The 18,916-nt window shown below is 39.6% G+C and overlaps 1 protein-coding gene across 11 annotated transcripts in view; it reads left to right on the top strand.

The window, feature by feature from the left end:
• The first annotated feature begins 895 nt into the window (after positions 1–895).
• Positions 896–18,916, top strand: part of Sytl2 (synaptotagmin like 2) — a 102,434-nt gene continuing 84,413 nt past the window's right edge. For 6 of the 11 annotated variants that reach the window (XM_048787960.1, XM_048787965.1, XM_048787963.1 and 3 more), the window contains exon 1: positions 896–1,048. The gene's annotated coding sequence lies outside the window, so the exon portion shown is untranslated. Of the gene's footprint in view, positions 1,049–2,305; positions 2,432–18,916 lie in introns of all 11 variants that reach the window. The other 5 variants (XM_048787967.1, XM_015477346.2, XM_048787969.1 and 2 more) reach the window with 2 other exon arrangements.

Here is an 18,916-nt window from a genome sequence, read left to right on the forward strand (position 1 = left end):
CTTGTTCTGAATTGAAATGATTTACAAATTTGTCTCTTGAAAAGCAAGGGGAGTGGTTTAGTTCTCTTTTGCCTCCTGAGTGCTCTTTCACGGACTCCCATGAAATGTTGGGTAAAAGCCAGAATGCACACCCTAAGGTCCCATAGTGCAAGGCCAGGTTAGCAGCTTTGCATTTGTAAGTCTGGGAGAAGGCAGACCTTTGGAAGAATCCAAGGCAGACCAGGGTCAATCTCAGCTGGGATCACTGTGAGGAAGACAGTAGGAAAGAGAAGACTTTAAAGTTCGGAAATTTGCCTGGAGGCCCCATTATCAGTAACTTTTAAACACTGGTCATGAATCAACCCTGTATTTAAAGGTGTACCTGCCTCCCCACCAGTTAGTACCTTCCAGGAGCTTGACCAGTCCTCTTTGCACACCCAATGGGTGGCTCAGGTAGTACACCTTAATCCAGATATTATTGTATTAGATACTTTAAAAGAATCATCTTGTTTAATCCTTTCAACAACCTGTACACATAAGGACACACTGACATATGAAAAGTTAAACAATTTAGCCCCATCACAGGGTTCTATAATCCCCATATCCCTTTTCCAGCACGGTGCCTGTCCTCGCTCTGGGTGGGGAGCACCTCAGGTTCCACGCTGTAGGGCTACGGTCACCTTAACACAGCACATATATACTGCTTTCTTCATTTGTGCAAAACCCAAGTTGTTTCAGGGCACCTCACACCTGAGAAGGAGGCCAGAAAGAGAGAAGCAGCAGGAGCCTGGCAAGGCGAAAGAAGGGAAGGGGCCAGACGGGAGCGGGCGGGTGCCGGGGGCGGGTGCCGGGGGCGGGACGAGGCGGGGCGGGGCGGGGCTTCGCCGGCGCTGGGCAGAAGGTCCTGCGCGCCCGCCCTCAGCCCGCGGGGGGAGCCTGCACGCGCAGCCCTTCGCTGACAGCTGCCGAGCGACACCTGGGTCGCGAGGCCAGCGCGCGAGCGAGCAGGGCAGAGTCTACAGGGACTTGCCGGGAGAAGGGAGGCTCGCAGCGCCCTGCACCGAGGAAGGTAAGGCGCAGCGCCCGGGGTCCGGGGTTTTGACCCCCCAGGCCGGGAATTGGGGACTAGAAGACGCGGCAGGCGGCGAGACGTGCTCCTGGCCTGACGGCGACTCAAAAGAGCGCACCCGGGTGTTAGTTTTGACTTCTCTGTCCATTGACTGTGTTACCCGGACAACTTTCTTTCCCTCTCTGTGTTTCTGTTCCTCTGTTAAATGAAGGAGTTGGTATAGAACGGTCTTCTTTAGTCTTCTGAGCTCTAGAATGTGAACAGAGTTTTGGCACCTGAGAAGCTTCCTTCCTCAGTTCCCCATTTATTAAGAGCTACCTCCGGCTACCCAGGCTCCTGGGGTCCCCGGGTGGGCGGGGTGCTGTGGGGCTGTCGCGTTTTGGGGGTCTTTGACGCTAGGCTTGGAGGCTGACTGGAATAGGCTGCACAGTGACGAACCGCCCTCCGAATGCTCAGGTGAAGAAAATTAGAGCGTTACGCCCTATCTACAGGTGGGGAACGGGCAGGTAAGAGGCTGATGATTTCACCTTTGAAAGTAAGCAGATTTATTTTGCAGCATTCCCCCTACACTAGACTTCGTCCCGCTGCGTGCTGTAAACCACACGAAAGGGATTTATCATCTTTCAAGAAGAAAACTGATTGCTTCAGTGACCAAACATAGGGCTCCATCAGCGTATAGGAAATAGTCTCTCTTTGCACCCATTCTGCCTCCTCCTTCCCTTTCCGTTCTCTTCTCTTTATAAATCCCCTTTGAGGGGCTCCACTTCCTGCTGCGATGAAAAGTCCTTATTTTCGTTTAGTGCCGATTTGTGACCCCAGCTGGCAGCTCCAGTTCTGGGTTGTGATAGAAGTCTAGATAAGAACAGACTCTGAATCGTAGCCTGCTGGCACACATAGCCTGGCAAGTCCCTGAGCTTCAGAAATACAGACTATTGAAGGTGGGATGGATTCAAACTCTGTCTAGCTTCCTGTCCCCTTCTTGTCAGCTATTTTTCAGCTAGTATGGTGGCCTCTGCTGTCCACTTGATTTAGCAGCCAGATAGAGGATGGTTGAAAGTTGTTGTGGGTTTCTTAGATATACAGCAGTTCCCGCCCTTCAACTTCTCTCACCTCTGTAGTTTTTCTGTTCCACTTCACCCATAGTGTGTTATCTAGGTGTGAACAGATTCTAGGACCCCTCAAGCCTGCCCAGGAAGAAGAGAAGGCATGGGGAAGAGGGCAGGAAAATGTTGACTGTCTTTTATTGGGTACTTTCAGGAACTCTTCTGCATATAATGTGTCCTTAATTCTCACAAACTCACATGAGAGGTGGCATACTACACCCCACTTTATGGATGGAAAAACTGAGGCTTAGAAAGATTGCTTCTCTTAGTCCCTTAGCTGGTAAGTTGCATGCATGGCTGGGATTCAAATCCAATATCAAATTCTAAACCCCATGTTTAGAATTTCTACTTTGTGTTCCTAGAGTAATGGTAAGCTGAAATTAAAACAACAAAAAAATGATATTACTGAGCTCTTTCTAGGTGCTTTCACTGTTCAAAGTGTCTTAGAGGTGATATGTCATTTACAGTGCCAGAGTTTTGGTTATTCTAGGGGGAGTCAGTGACTGCCTTCCTTTCTCTTAGCAGCAGTTTTGTCCTAGAATTCCTGCTTGATCCAGCCCAGCTGCTAGTGTGTGGGTGGGGCAAGGGCCCTGTTTGCTTTTTCCTAGAAGTGGCTTGGGGTCTAATGAAAGATTAATTGTCCACATCTGATCCGTTAGACCTGACCGTTGGCTTGTGAATGATCCCACTGTCCCCTAGGAAGCCTTTTTCAGGCTTCACTCAATAAACATTTGTGGAGTGAATGAACTAGCACCTTGTGCAGCATGGTCTGCTCCCCTGTTGAAATGCAAGGCAGCACAGGGGCAGTCTGGGCCCTGTCCTCAAAAACTGTAATGCCAGGCCAGGTGGTTCTCCCCTTTGGGTGATGGAGAACTGTGGTCCTGTGCGCGTCCAGACTTCCTGGTAAAAAGTTTGCTGGCACCTGTTTTATAGTTTTTAAAGAAATAGTACACTAGAAGAAATTTGTGTTTGGCTCCCCCTGACCAATCTAACCTGAAAAATGACTTAGTATTGATAAGATCACTCTCTCAGGGAAGGGGAGGAGGAAAATAAGATGGTACTGTTTATCTTAGGACTTCCCAAACTTCTCTATAGAAGAGTCCCTAATGGGAAAGAATATTGACGAGTGCTCCTAGGAGTTGAGATGTAGTTCAGATTGGCTCCAGCAACTTGAAAATGTTTTAAGGACTTATAACATTTTTAAAACTTTGACTTCATGATATGTGGGTCTCAGTTTAAATATGTGAAAAAGTTTTCCTCAAAAATACTTGAGTAAAATTAATGTCCTGGCAGATTGTTTCATATTCTTGGTGTTTGGGGGGATCCAGGTGGAGAAGCAGGGCAGAGTTTTTGGTCTGGGGGCTTAAGAGTATTGTTTGCATTTTCCATTCTCTGGTTCACAGTAACAGAGCTTCTTTACTGCCCTGGCAGAGGACACAGAGGACACAGCCCTTTCTCTCATTTTTCAGAATAAGGAATATGTTTTAAAAATAAAGTATTCTTTATTATACTCTATTATCAAAACTGTACGTATTTGCTGCAGAGAAAAGGTGAACTATAGTAATAATGAAATACTAATACTACAGAAAATAATGAAAATACTAGTAATAATGAAAATACTACTACTAGTAGTAATAATAATAATTATTATTATTATAAATAAAATCAATACATCTATACCCAGATATAACTGATACAAAACTTGAGATATAGTTTTCCAGATCCTGTCTCTGTGTCTGAGTAAATTTAAAAAAGAATGAATATGGCTCTTAGTTTTGATTGAATTCTTATCAGAGCTAGAGCCATCTCATATTAATTTTGAAAGAATGCAGAGAATGAATTATGAATAATTAAAAGCATCATAAAGGTTAATTCTGTTTCTGAGCCCAAAGTTTTCCACCCCACCATAGTTGCTCTGTGTTGTTTAGTTTCCAGCAAAGACAGGTTTCCATCTGTGGAGCTGCTGATGAAGTTGCAGGGCCAAGCTTTGCTCCTTGTTAAAGTTTCAAATAAAATAGTAAAAGTTGCTCCCTAGTATTGTTGATGTGCAAAATTTGAGTATAAAATTCAAAAGTTCATCTGCAAAATGAAGAGAGGTCCCTGAATAAAATTATTGTCCCAGCATCATGTTTGAATCCCTTGTGAACTTGGGTAGCACAAGTTGCATCTCTGAACTGATTTTGACTTCTCTAAATTGGAGATAATGTTTTAGCTTTCCATCACTGTGACAAAATGCCTAAGATAATCAACTTATAGGAGGAAAGATTTATTTTGGCTTGTGGTTTCAGTCCATGGGCAGTTGCTTTGTTACTGTTGGGCCTATGGCAAGGCAGTACATCATGGTTGGAGTGTGTGGTGGGGGAAACTGCTCATTTCATGGCAGTCAGGAATCAGAGAGGAAGGGGCCAGTGTTTCAATATCCCCATAAAGGGCCTACCTCCAGTGACCTAACTCTTTTCTATGAAGACCCTACCACTTCGCAGTAGTGCCACAGTGCCAATGGGCCTTCAGGGAACATTTCATAGCCAAACTATAACACTACTCTACCTTTCTCTACCAGAGTCACACGAAGACCAAATGTCTGGTGAAATTGTTTGTTATTTGAATTGGATGCTAGAGTGTTTACTATTAAAAAAATGTTGAAACATAGAAAGTTGAAAAGCATTGTCAGACTTTATGAAATTCTAGAATCCAACCCTAACATTAATAGGACTTGATTATCATATAAACAACCATTTTAGAACTCTACCCTAAGTTTTCTTCAAAGAATCTAGAATTCCTTGGTGGCTAGTATCTTATTCATTTTCATCACAATCCTGAATAGGATAGTTGCACTTCACCGGGTAAAGGCAGGCTTGCCATCCAAGGAAGTTATCGATTTGCACAAGGAATTCCTAAGCATTATCTCTAGTTGCCTTAAGCAAGGCAGAAGGCATGCTAGAAGCAAGCAGTATGATAGCTTGGAAGTCAGTGTGCCCATTGGTGGGGTGGGGGATGATGAGCATCAGCAGCCATTGGCTTAAGGGTTCTCTCAGGCATGCACCCTGCTCCTGGCAGCTCTGGAGAGAAGTGTGGACCCTGCATTGGGAGGCAGGTGGTTTGGCTTCTACCTCTGCATCGGTCATAGGCAAGTTGCTCAAACTAGGTTCAGTTACATCCTCCCCCAGAGCTTTCCTTTCTTAACTATAAAGTTAGGGATTTGGATTATATGAGGTTCTTTACAGTCTTTAAAGTCTCATTCTGGTTCATTTTTTAAAAATTATTAATTTCTGACCAGATAGAAATCTGGTAAAGAATTATCACATCCAGACAACTCAGGTGTCAGAAAATGTTCCCACTTTCTGTTGCTGTGAGCTTTTGGTGACCCCCTAGTGATTTTTCTAAGGATCTTCTCACCTGACAGCCTTCCACAGATCATTGAGAGGAGTTGTTTCTGTTCATTTGTTGCTATTAATCTAAAACCTCTTACAATGTTAGAAGAGAGGACTGTTTGGGGGCAATTTGTGGACAGGTGGGTGTATAGAAATATAGAGAAAGCAAGGGTTTTCTGGTAATAAAGCCATGCGTTTCACTGAGTACTTGCCTCTCAAGTCACTAAATAAAGTATTTTTCCTTAGTGTCCCTTGGGCACTTGGCCTTGTGCTAGAACTTGTGTAAAATGTGGGAGAGGCACAAGATCTCATTCTTCAGTGGTCAGCACGGGGAGGGGGGGGAGATGATACAGAACACAGGGGTATGCAGCTGTGGTTAGAATAGGAAAGAGATGAAAAGACCAATTTGGGAAATGATTGAGTCTCTGAACGCTTATATTGTGTAATTTAATGCTGCAGTCTCCTAGCCTGGGATAGTTTCTGGCACTCAGTGGGAACTTAATAAAGGTTTTAAAATTAAATAATAAATAAAATAAAGGAAAGAAAGAAATTAATCGTTCTCTGAAATGAAGTCTTTGCTGAAACATGATACAATGTCCCTCTGATAGTTACAGTGATTTCTTTATGTCCATTCAACTGCAGAAACACTTCCCTATGCATTATCCCTCATATTGATGATTGAGATAAAAGAAGGTCAAAATAAAAGCATTTCCTAATGTCATACTTTGTAGATACTTTGTACTTATGGGTAGAAATAGATTTGGCTTATTATTTCTAGATGTCTTCTTTCTATAAATGCATCAAAAATGCTTTTGAAGTTGGGATGAATTTAAAATCTAGTAAACAATTTCACAAGTTTGCATTGTGAGCTAAAAGGAGAAAGACAGTCAGTCATCACTTGGCTTCTGGGTGAATAGACATTTCTTTTTCCCTTGCAGAAGCATTGTTTTGCTGTCAGTCTTGACAAAACTGACACATGAGCTTCTGATCAGACAGATGTGCTTTGTGCCGCCATTACTCATGGCCACAGGCGCCTGGGCTTTCCTGTCACTGGCTGAGTCACTTGATTAAAACACAGGGCTTTAAGGCTGAGGGCATGGGCTGGATCTCAGACCAGACTGAGTTGCTCAGTCAGAACTGTACCCTGACCATCCCTGTCCCCTCTCTGCCCATGATCTGTGTTGGCAGGAAGACAGCTGTGGCAAGTTGGATTCTTTAAATCAGATTCTTTACCACTGTTGGTTTTCGACTAGTCATTTGCATTTTAGAAGTAAAGGGTTTTAATTTTCAGTTTGGTTGTATTGTTTTAGTTCTTCAATCCTGGGACATGTTCAGGGAGACCTTCACTATCTCCCCAAGTCTGCAACTATTATTAGTCTATAATCTCCATGTATGTGTAAAATGGGAATAATCATATCTGCCTCACAAGATTGTTGAAAGGCTTGGATGAAGTCATCTAATGAAAACCAGCAAAAACAGATACTGTTACTAGATGGTTGGCCGAGGACTCACCTTCTCATTCCTATCTGAGTCCGTTTCTTAATTAGCTACACTTTCTGTGTGACATATTTGTGGTAACTTGTAAATAGATAAAACAATATGTATTCAGAATGCAATTGCTATAGATCTACTGAACTGATGGCATCTAAGAGAAATAATTGGTCATGTAGGATTCATCTTCCTCACTTACTTTAAAAGCATTTTACCTGATTTGGGATGAATTTGGGTTGTTAATGTGACATACTGAATTTTATCTATTTCCTTTTCAGGAATCTGAAGGCAAGTGAATGATACTGATGTCTGACGTTTACTGAGCACTTACTGTGTATCAAGTTATTCTAAGCACTGTGCCTGCCTCAATTTATTTAATCACAATAGTCTATTATTTATGCTATTTTGTTCCCATTTTGCGATGAGGAAATTGAGGTCTAGATAAGTAAGTTGCCTGAGGTGACATAGCTAATAAAAATAAGAACAGAGACTTTTAACCTAGGAAATCTGACTTCAGTGCCCATGCTTTGGATCATCAGAAGATAATCTGATGATCTCCTATTTTATTTGTAGCCTAATAGCATTCTTCTCTTTTGTTCATGAAATCATGAACCTTCAAACTGAGTTCTAGATACAGAATAAGAATTCAGAATTTGACTGTTTAACCACACAAAATAATTCTTGGAAATGAGCTTGTTACAAAACCTTTTTTTTTTTTTTTTTTTTTTTTTGTTACAGAGAGATACTAATCATTAAGGAAGCTTAAATATTTCAGGAAATATCTGGAGGTAAACTAGACTACAAAGTGATAAGTCAGCAACTGAGTGGCCTATTTAAGAATCAGTACTGACTGGGAATATAGTAACTAAAATGTTATGGTTAAAAGGCTAAGTAATAGTTCTATTTACATTAGGTAAGTCATATCATTTGTTTAATTTATTTAGAAAAGCAAAAATAGACTCTTCCACACCTTTTTGGAGATGCTACAAATAATTATAAGAACACAGTAATAAACAGAATACTTATTATCTACTGAGTATGTACTATGTGTCAGTTTCTTGCTCATCTAATTGGCAGGACAGCTTTCTGAAGTAGACGATATTTATCATTTTGCTGATGAAGAAATAAAAGCACAGACAAGTTAAGCACCTTGTCCTAGGTCACAGAGTTATTAGTACATGACAAATTAATTCAACTCAGGTTGTTTACTTTGACACAAAAGCCTGTGCACTTTCTACTATGTAGTTCTTTAGAGGAAAGATGTTACGTTTGTGCTTACTGAATCCTGTGTTGAGACATACTATTTGGTATGAGGCTCATAATAGTATTTAAAACTGAGACTATTCCAGGGAACCTAAATATATTTCTATTACCATGAGGTGAAATTTTGGACTTGACAAAATCTTCCAGGAAAAAAAAAAATTGGCTCCTCCCAGCACAGTAGGGCCTAAGGAGTTAGCCGCTTACTGATACAGTTAAGAGACTGCTCTGTCTGGGATGAGAGTACCTGAAATGTGACTCTGGAGAACTTGCAAGCCATCTTTCCTTAAGCTCTATTTCTAGAAGATTCCTCACACATTTTGTGCTGGGGCATCACAATTTGACAAATGAGAGGGAATATACTGAAGAACTTGAGTAAAAATAGTCTATCTGTAGATAATAGATTTATTAAAGTCAAAGACTTCTTTATGTCAGTTTCCCTAGTCAGACCACTTAGACATTACACTATTACTATTTTATACAGATTGAGTATCATTTGTCTGAAATTCTTGGAGTCAGAAGTGTTTCAGCTTTTGTATTTTGAAATATTCACATAGGGAGATATCTTGAGATGGGACCCATGTCTAAATAAGACATTCATTTATTTTCTATACACATTCTACTCATAGACTGAAGGTAATTTTACATAATATTTTTATTGCACCTTTGTTCTGGCTATAGTCTACAACATGAGGTCAGGAGTTGGATTTTCCACTTGTGGGGTCTCATTGACACTCAAAATTTTTGTATTCCAGAACATTTTGAATTTTTGAATTAAGGATGCTCAACCTGTAACATGCACCCTCAAATCCTTTTGAAATAGCACATACCACCTTTTTACAAATGTAGTCACTGTGTTCTTACTAGAATGCTGGGACACTTTGCCAATAACTTTAATAATGGATAGTTTCTAAGTATATTCAAAGGTCAAAAGCTGGAATTATGAAGCACAATGGCCAGAAAAGTGATAAAAGAGGAGCTACAGTATATTTTTGAGTAATGTCCATGGGCAAGTGTGAATTTGGATGCCCATGTTTCCCACAGAGCCACTTTGAAGTAGAATGAAATTGGCTTTGGAGTCATGTGAGTGTGAGTTTAAACCTTGAATCCACTTACTAGTTATGTCATTGAGCACGTAACTTCTCTGTTTCCTTTTCTAAAAAAAAAAAAAATTGCTTTACTATCTCATAATGTGGCTCCAAGGTATAAATAAGATAAAGAATATATTAATGTGGCTAATATTGTGCTTTATACAGAGTTGCAATTCAGTAAATGTCAGTTCCCTTTCTCTTTCTTTCCTTTTTCTTTTTTCTCCACCTTCCCTTTCTCTTGGCTGCTTGTTTTGGCTCTTGAGGGTAAAAATGGTAAATATAGTGCAATGCGGTCAATGTAGTAAAAATACAGCTTTTTTGGGAGATTGCAGAGAGAGCAATTGCCAGGGACAGTTGGGAGGTACAGTTGAACTATACCCATGTCTGAGTAGGGGTTTGCTAAATTGAGAAGAAGGTGAGGTGGAGAGCACAGGTTGAGAGACATTTCACTTTCAAAGGCATAGAGAGAGGAGGGGCATGGGATTCTAAGACAGGGAGAGACCACTAAGTTAGCACATAGGGCTGGTAAGTTGTGGGTGGAGGTTCTGCTAATGTGGTGAGCTGATGACCAAAGGTGAAATCAAGCTAAAGTTTTGCCCTTTTTCTTGGAGGCTGCAAGGAACTCATGGAAGTTTCTAAATACTATGAGTGAAATAATTAAATTACTTTTTAAAGACTATAATACTGCCTAATGTATGGAAGATAGATTTGAAGTTGATTGGCATGCTTACTTAAACCTGTGAGTATGGATAAGATGCTATATTTTAAAGGTTTTTTGGGGGCAAAAGTTGATGATATTTTTAGAGATGGTGCATTTAATTCAAGACTTCTCTAGGAAGATACGTAATGTCTTAGAAAATGGTGACCGTATATACTAATTTATGGACTGGATTACATTGGAGACAAATTATTTCAAAAAGAAAAATGTGTCATGCCTAGAGCTAAGTATATTTACCATTCCAGTGTGTTTTTGGCAGAATGAAACCTTGAGAAAGTGTAAGGCCCCCTTTCATATCTCCAGAATTGAGTTTAAGATTCTAGGAATAGTCAACACCCAGTGAATGCTGAATTTGGTCACTGCTTGTAGAATTTCTTGTGTTCAGCATGCATTGCTGTGGTTAGCAGTTTCTGAGTTTCCTGGGGGGAGGAGTAGGGAGACTCAGGCTATAAAACTATCTTATATGGGAAATTCTAAGAAGCTGGGTGGCTCTTCACCTCAAGCAGTCAGGATCAGACACAAGTGTGTGTTTATATGTTTCTAGGCCTGTGTTTATGTTTTCCTGAGTGTTGTCTGATTTATTCAGACCAGAGAAAAAAAACCTGACTATGACCATAATTCTTTGGGGGAAAGCCATTAGGGAGATTATCCTTGGTTACTAGAGGTGCCTAAATATAAAGACAGTCACTTGCTTCCCCGCAGGAGCAAGCCTATGGCCAGAAGCCAAGGGTGTGGAGGAAATGTGGCTCCACCTGTCAGATTCTGCCAGGCATAGATGTGATCCTACCATGAAACTGAACCCAGGTGTTTGCTTGGTGTGTGAGGAAGTGTGGGGTGGATGGATGTGTTTATCTTTACCCTTCTCTGCAGATCACTCACTGAGTAGCCAGGAACTAAAAGTAAGTTTGGGGTGACATTCAGCACATAGGGAGTAAGATGTATATTTTAAACCCTAAAGGTATTCCATGTTGGATTTTGAGAATACTAACCCTTTGAACCTGACCTCCTTCCTGTGCCAAGGCCCATATTCTCTCACTTGTATTAATCGAGCCTAGAATTAGTTGTTTAATAGATTCTGGTTTGGTCTTTTTCCTTTGAGAACAAACACCAAGAATGATAAACTATGAGTGGGAATGTTCAAGTCCTTGGAAGTATGTTTGCATGCTTCACTGTCTGTAGGTGCAATGACCCAGTTTTTAAGTTGAACTTAATATCTAAGTATGGCATGATCAGTTGGTCTTCACTGAAAATTTATTGCTATTCTTTTAAAACTATTATTAAATAATGAACATTTATTGATAAAAGGGACTCTAGTGAAATGAACATTAGATTTGTGGAAGATCTAATTCATTTAATAAACACTGACTGTGCGCTATGTTTATTATGTGCCAGTAATTGTTTTAGAGTCCAGTGGAATAGAAAATGTCTACCATTATCATGCAGTGTATAAGCATAGAAGTGGGGTAGCAAGAGGTAGGGGAAAATGAGTGCCATGGTACAGCTTCCTGGAAGAAGTGACACTTTAGAAGGGAACTTAGATAAATAGGAATCAAAGTCAAGAATGGTGGGAAATGTGTGGTGAGCACAGCTTCATGTTCAAAGCAAGGCTAGAGCTGAGGCCAGAGAGACAGGAACTAGTTGATTGATCAGGGAAAGCTTGGTACATTTCATTAAGGAGACTGGACTCCTGTATGGACTTTTATTCCCCTTGGTTGAGCTCTTGCTGACCCTATCATTTTGGAATTCTGCCTGTCCTTAAAGCTGCAGCTTTATGGCAATTCTTCTTCTGTACATCTTAGCCAAGTTTTCTTTTCCTTTGCTACCTAGTTTAGTGTTTGGCTTATACCTCTCTTATGGCCATCATCACATACCAATGTTTGTTATCAATCTTTATGTACTCATCTTCCCTATTGGTCTGAAAGTGCTTAGAGGGCAGGGACTCAGGAAACTTATTTTTTACTTAATGCTCAGAGCTCATAAGACTGACACAGTATAAGCATGTCAAATGAAAATATTTTTAAGTGCTAAGTTATGTTTGCTATAAGAATTTGGGGGTCAGTAGGTAGTTGTTAATTAGATATTTGGGTGTTTTATATTCCCACTTGAGCAGAAAAGAATTAACATAGCAGGCCCTAAACCGCTTATGCTTAGGAAAAACCTGCTTAGATGGCTGCCCTTGTCTGGCATCTGGGAACTTGGATTTCAGGAGGGTTCCTACTAATCTAAATGATAAGGGCAGTTCAGTGCAGGTCGCTGTAGCTCAACTGTGCAAACAGTATGGTTAATGCTGAGTAGCTGCTTTCCTTCTGGGTGTATAGAATTTGGATACATGCAAGGCAGGGGTTGCCTATGTGGCCAGACCCCAATAAGAACCTTGCACTGAATGTCTAATTAGCTTCCTGGGTGCTAACATTTCACACATGTTGTCACTGTGTGTTGTGTGTCCTGAGTGGCTCCACTGGGAGATACCCTTAAAAGCTCACAATTGGTTTTCCCCTGACTTTACCTTATACCCCTTTTTCCTTTCTTGACTTTGCTTTGAATCCCTTCACTATAAGGAGTCAGAGCTGTCAGTATGACTGTATGCTGTCTTGAAACCTAAAGCAGGTCTTGGAGATCCCTTCAGCACAGCACAAAATGCCACGAATATAGAGCCAAACATTTTTGTTTTTTTTTTAAGTTAGGACTTTGTAGCTATGACTCAGACTACTGGTCTTTCCATGAGATTGAGGCCCTTTCTTAAGATTGTGTATGTGCACATGCAGGAGATGCTAAAGAAGCGTCACGGTTTTTGGTTATCCCATAAGTCAAAACAGATTTCGCCTTTTGGAAATAAATATCAAACTTTGAAACCCCTATCTTTGAGAGTTAGGATCTGATGATCTTTTGGTTTGCAAGCAAACTGAAAATGGGAGGACTCACAAAACAAACAAAAAACTGAACTTGAGTGCAGATTATGGTATGGTGAGATGGATGAGTGGACAGGTATGGTATGACCAGGCAACAGCCAACAAAAACATTTTCTAACGTAACATTTATGTAGAGATTAACAGTTTTTCAAAATGCATTCACATATGATATCATGTAACACTAAATAACTTGGTTAGTAAGTAATATTATCAGTTCACAGATGAAGAAACTATGATTCATAAAAAATTGAATAGTTTACCTAGAGTGATAGGATCAGTTTGAGATAGAACTAGAACTCAAATTCAATTCTTCAAATTGTAAATCTAGATCCAGCAAAACTTAACAACTATGAATTTTTCTAGCCTCCAAATACATTCAGGTTTTAAATTTATTTTAAAGTATTTATTAGTCAACTGGCAGAAATAACAGATATTAGTGAATGAAAGAAGTTAAGACAAGTTGCCTATTCCTGCCATAGGGCATATTGTGCATGACTTGCTTTTTTTTCAGCAACTGCATTTATAATTTGGATAGAAAAAGTAGCGGGCAGGAGAGCTGGGAGGATGCAGGCTCCAGTTCCAGAGCTCATAGTGTTTTGCAGGACAATTTTGAAGCCTTCTCAATTGCTCCCAATAAAATCTGGGCAAGAAAGAGATATTGGAGAAGATTTGATTGCACTTTTTAAAACATCTCAGGTATTATCAGAGTTTTAAAAATATCACTTATCAGAACTAGTTTATTAGAAAAATTAGGGGCAATATTTGCCTTAGATTCACTCTAATTATTCCTTGAAATTGAGGGATGAGTTCCTTGGGGCATTTTTCCTGCTTGAAAATAAGAGGTGCACAGTTTATCTATCATATTTTTTCATCTATGTGTCACACATCAACTAGTTGTTATTATTTTTTTTTCCAGGTACTGGAGATTGAACTCAGGAGCACTCAATCAATCACTGAGCCACATCCACAGTCCTATTTTGTATTTTATTTGGAGACAGGGTCTTACTGAATTGCTTAGCACCTCACTTTACCTGAGGCTGGTTTGAAGTAGCGATCCTCCTGCCTCAATCTCCTAGGCAGCTGGGATTACAGGTGTGCACCACGGCACCCGATTTTTAACTTGAAGAATTTCTTTAATCATCCCAAACATACCTAGAAGTAAGAAATTAAAGCCATAAAACATAGAGAAGCAAAATGAGAGCTGGGCATGGTGGTGCATGCCTATGATTCTAACAACTTGGGAGGTTGAGGCAGGAGGATTGCAAGTTCAAGGCTAGACTCAGCAACTTAACAAGATCCTCAGCAAAATAAAGAGACCCTTTCTCAAAACAAAGGAATGGAGATATAGTTCAGTGGTTAAGTGCCTCTAGGAAAAAAAAAAAAAGCAAGAGACACTTAAAGAAGTTAAATAACACGGGGTAACAGAGATGTGAAGGGGAGGTAGCCCTGGAATTCGAGTTCAGGCCTGACATATAAGTCAGTGCTCTTTTTCTTCCCTGTGCTGCCTGAACACAGTGGTGTGACTTCATGCAATCACAGTCATTCTATCAGCTCTATTAGCTCTATTACATATGGCTAAATCTTATCTGTTACCCTGAGTAAATGTTAAGGCTATTCTGTTGAGAAGTTCAAGCTTCTGGTGCTCAGCTCAAAGTTTTAGAGAAAAAGATTGCCTTGGTGATGATGGTATATGTGCATGTGCTCTGAGCTCTGTGTTCTTTCCTGGGTCTGATGGGACTCTAGAGTGGCAGCCTTCCTGCTTTCTTCATAGGGTGGCAGATATAAGTGAGGGGTGGTGATGGTGTCTCTTGCAGTTTGTTGATTTCAGAGCCAGCTTGCCTGAAGGCATCCTTTCTGGCAAATATTTGGTAAAATATCATCATCTGTGAATAATCCACCTAATCAAATTTTAAAAGTAGGTAAATATTTTTATATTATAGGACTAAAAGAAAGAAAAGTGGGTGGTTTGGGTACTCTGTACTATTCTTGTTAGTTTCATCCTGAGAAATGTTTTTGTATAATACTTCTTTTAAATTATCAGTACATTGTGCTAAGGAAACAAGGCCTTGGGTCCCAGGGAGTGCAGTGGAAAGTGTTGACCATGAGTAAGTGAATCCTGGACTGGTACAATCCCTGGCACAGACTAGGGACACAACGAACATTTGCTAAATGAGTGCAACTGAGACCACCAGGCATAAGCATCTGCCCTCTTCTGCCCAAAGGACATAGCAGCTCGGTCCTACCTCCCATTAGTGTGCTCTGGCTGGAGATGGGAGGATTCCAATTTTTTTAGGTGAACGTGGGGCCAGACCATCATCATTTAGAGACTGAGACAAACATTTTTTTTTTTTGGGGGGGGGAACGTGATTTTCTTTGGGATGCTGAGAATTGAGTTAGTTGCGATGGTAATAATAATAATTAATAATTACATAGTATTCTCTATGCACCCATTGCTAGACTAAGTATAGATATATACAAATTCATCTAATCCTCACATCACAGTTTTAAATAAATATTCACCAGTGAGGAAGATAAGTAACTTGCCCAAAGTCATATAGTAACTGGATATTTGGAAATGTAAATGTCATCAGCTTAGTATAGCCACTTAACTTCTCTTTAGTAATATTATAAGGGAATGGAAACCAAGGCATTTAAAAAGGCCGTCTATTTCTTGTGGTTTTAAAAATTATTATTATTAGAAGAAAAGTGCAAGTAAATGATTTCACTTTCCATGAACTCTTGGAGCAGTTCCTGGAAATTCTGCTTTTCTTTTACCTCTATGTAAACCTCAAATTATTATTTATGCTTTTTTTTCAGAAAGAAATAATAATGTTTGAGTCTTGTTTTTTATATACCCACCCCCAATTTAATGATATCCCCCCCAAATACCAAGCAAATAGTAGAAATCAAACCCAAACAAGCATAAAAGACTGTGAATGCAAGTTCCCTAATTAAGGGATCAGTTCATGAGATGCATGATACCTAATTGGGAATTTGGACACTTTTCAATTTTGTGATATGAGAGTTAATTCTGTGACCTTGAGGAAGTGGGAAGTTTTATTATTCTGTTGTCCCTAAGAATTCACATTTGCTTTTTTGAGTGATTGGAAGATGGAGATTGAGGAACCTTGAGTTCATTTCTGTAATGAGTTTCACAACATCATTAATTAAAGATAACAGAGCATTAACTTCTGATTTTGATATGTTTGAAGTTGTATTGAACCTATTATTAAATATTTTTAAAATATTAAATATTTTGCAGGGTTCATGTTTGTGTAGAGGAACAATACTGACTCAATCAATGTGGAAATAAATACATGCTTGCCAAATTCCAGTCACAGATCCTCCAACCCTTTTTTCAGTAATAAGATTTTTTTTTTTTAATCTCTGCAGAACTAAATAATGTGACAGCTGTGGGAACTTGGCCATGGAAATGCCTATTTCTTTGCCTGTTGGAACAATTTCCATGACAGAAAGTGTTGAAACTATGCTGTTGATTTCTAAGGACAGGTTTATAAAACATCAGTTATAAGATAGATCATCTTAAATTTCATAGATACTATAAAATTTGAGGTAGCTAAAACTTTTCTCCATATCTGTCTCTTTGAAACTTTGTAATTCCAAGTCCCTGAGAAAGAAAAAAAAACTTCTCATCTTTATAACATAGAAATTGATAATAACCATTCTCCAGTCATTTCCTTCCTTTTGGGTATTCATATTTTGAAACAGAGACACAATAAAGGCTCTGAAACTAAGTCTTGGAGGGGTGTGTTCATTGACAAATAATTTACTTCTATGATTTCTCTTGTGAAATTATTTTTACTTTTTGGTTTATGGTTTGTAGAAGAAAAAAATAATCTTTTTGGAGGACACAAGGCTCTTAAGGTAATACATTTCATTGAATCCCCATTCAAAGATGTTTTTCATTGGATGAAGTACAAAGTTAAACTACGGGTTAAAAGAAATGATTGGCCCTGACATGGGAATAGAACTCAGAAAGACAAAGGGACATTTAGCTCTCAGTTGCATCCACTATACTGTCAAGTAGTCTATCCTGAACTTTTCTAGAAGAGTGGGTTTGAGGGAGCTCTTTGCTAGAGCCTTGGTCATCCTTAATTTGAAGATCACACCCAATGGAGACTGGGTTGGTAGCATGGCTTCCTAAGTTATATCATCTTAAATGATTCAGAGTCTAACTTCCTATAGAGCACCAGACTTTCCTGGAGAAGGATCCTACCCTTCATCTAACCTTTTCATCTGATCTCTGACTCTTACTAGGTACATTCCCAAATTCACACATTACAATAATCTCTCCTGTGAAGTTTACCACCTACTAATTGTATGTATACTCCATCTTCTTAGCGATTTGTCAGCACATCAAGGTAATTAATCCTCTTCTCTCGCAGCTTTTGTATTGCTAGAGCAGCTGGTAGAATTCCCAGGGAATAAGGTTTAGAGTCATTGGTCTTTCTCAGATACAAGAAGTTGAAGGGCTGAGGATGGAAGTCAGTGGAAGAGCATTTGCCTACTATGTACATGCCGGGTTTGATCACCAGCACCACAAAAAGCAAAAAAATAGAAAAAAAATGTTGAGAAAGCAAACAGCTATTTGCTGCACATATTTCCTTCCTTATGAGCTCAGTGTTTAGACAAAGAACCCCACATGCATTACTTCCAACATCTTGCTAACCACACAACTTCATCTGGGACTTAGGCTAGAGGAGAGGGAGTGAAGTGGGCATGAGTAAGAGTCTTCAAGTATGTATTTGAAGAGCTGTTGCAGGCGTGTTGGGAAACAGCTGTCTACTGTGTCCATAATGGACATATAATGGACAGTACAAAAGGGAACAACAGATGGCAGATTAAATGGTAATCTTAGATGATAAAGAACTGGTCTGGTTTACCTTTAGAACAGGAAAGGTGCTTGCTTAGGCGTCATCTATCTCAGTCTTCTTTTTGTGGATGAGAAAACATCCACAGTGTGCTATGTGCAGGTCATATGAGAAGTCCAAGCTCACAAAACTAGAAGGCGGCATATGAAGCATTGAATTGCTTTCTTTGGGCTTGCAGTTTGGTGTTTTCTTATAACTCCGTGCTCCCAATCCTTATTTATTGAAAGATTGTAACTGGATTCTTAAGTGCTTTTGAGCAAAACCTGAGGGCTTTTCTTTCTGGAATTTTTTCCCCCCAAAGTCTGGATGATTGTCTTCTGAACAGGTGCAAGTAAAGTGGGAGGTTTTTCTAGAAGCAATCATGAGCAAGAGTATTTAATGAGAATTCTCTTTTTGGAAGATACACATTTGCTCACATGAACATTTGCTCTGCTCTTCATCTATTGGCACTAAAGTGATTTCCATCTCCTTGTGTTCACTCTTCTGCTGTGGAATTATGATCTGGCAGGAGCTGCCAGCACCACAGGGTGCATCTCATGTTCCCTAAATAGACAAGCAAGAATCTTCAAGTTTGTTCTCTATCTCCCAGGGGTCATAGGAAGCTGTTAGGAGCTGTCCCTGGAATGCAGATGAATTTAGAATGGAAGAGAAGGCACAACATTTGGCAGATAGTAGGAACTTACTAAGTCATTATTAAACAAATGGATTATGATTTTTTTCTTTCTTCCCATTTATAGAGCTGGAAGGAATCTAAAGACAAATTCCGCTTAACCTCTTCATTTTATGGGTTGAAGCAAGTAAAATATAGAAATGTTAGGGGCTGTCCTTGGGGCTAGGATGGTGCTATTTTGTCTCTTAGTATTACATTGGATTAAACAAGTGAAATTGCTACTTATGTGGGTCAAATTAGTTGTATATTGACAATTTTTATAATAGCCCCATCTAATATATTTTGAAGGATCTGTACTATATACATTCCTGTTTCAACAACAGCATGGATAACTTTGGTCTTCTCTCTTAAGTAAGCAAATAG

Source organism: Marmota marmota, unplaced genomic scaffold (assembly GCF_001458135.2).
Source record: "Marmota marmota marmota unplaced genomic scaffold, marMar, whole genome shotgun sequence".
Classification (NCBI taxonomy): domain Eukaryota; kingdom Metazoa; phylum Chordata; class Mammalia; order Rodentia; family Sciuridae; genus Marmota; species Marmota marmota.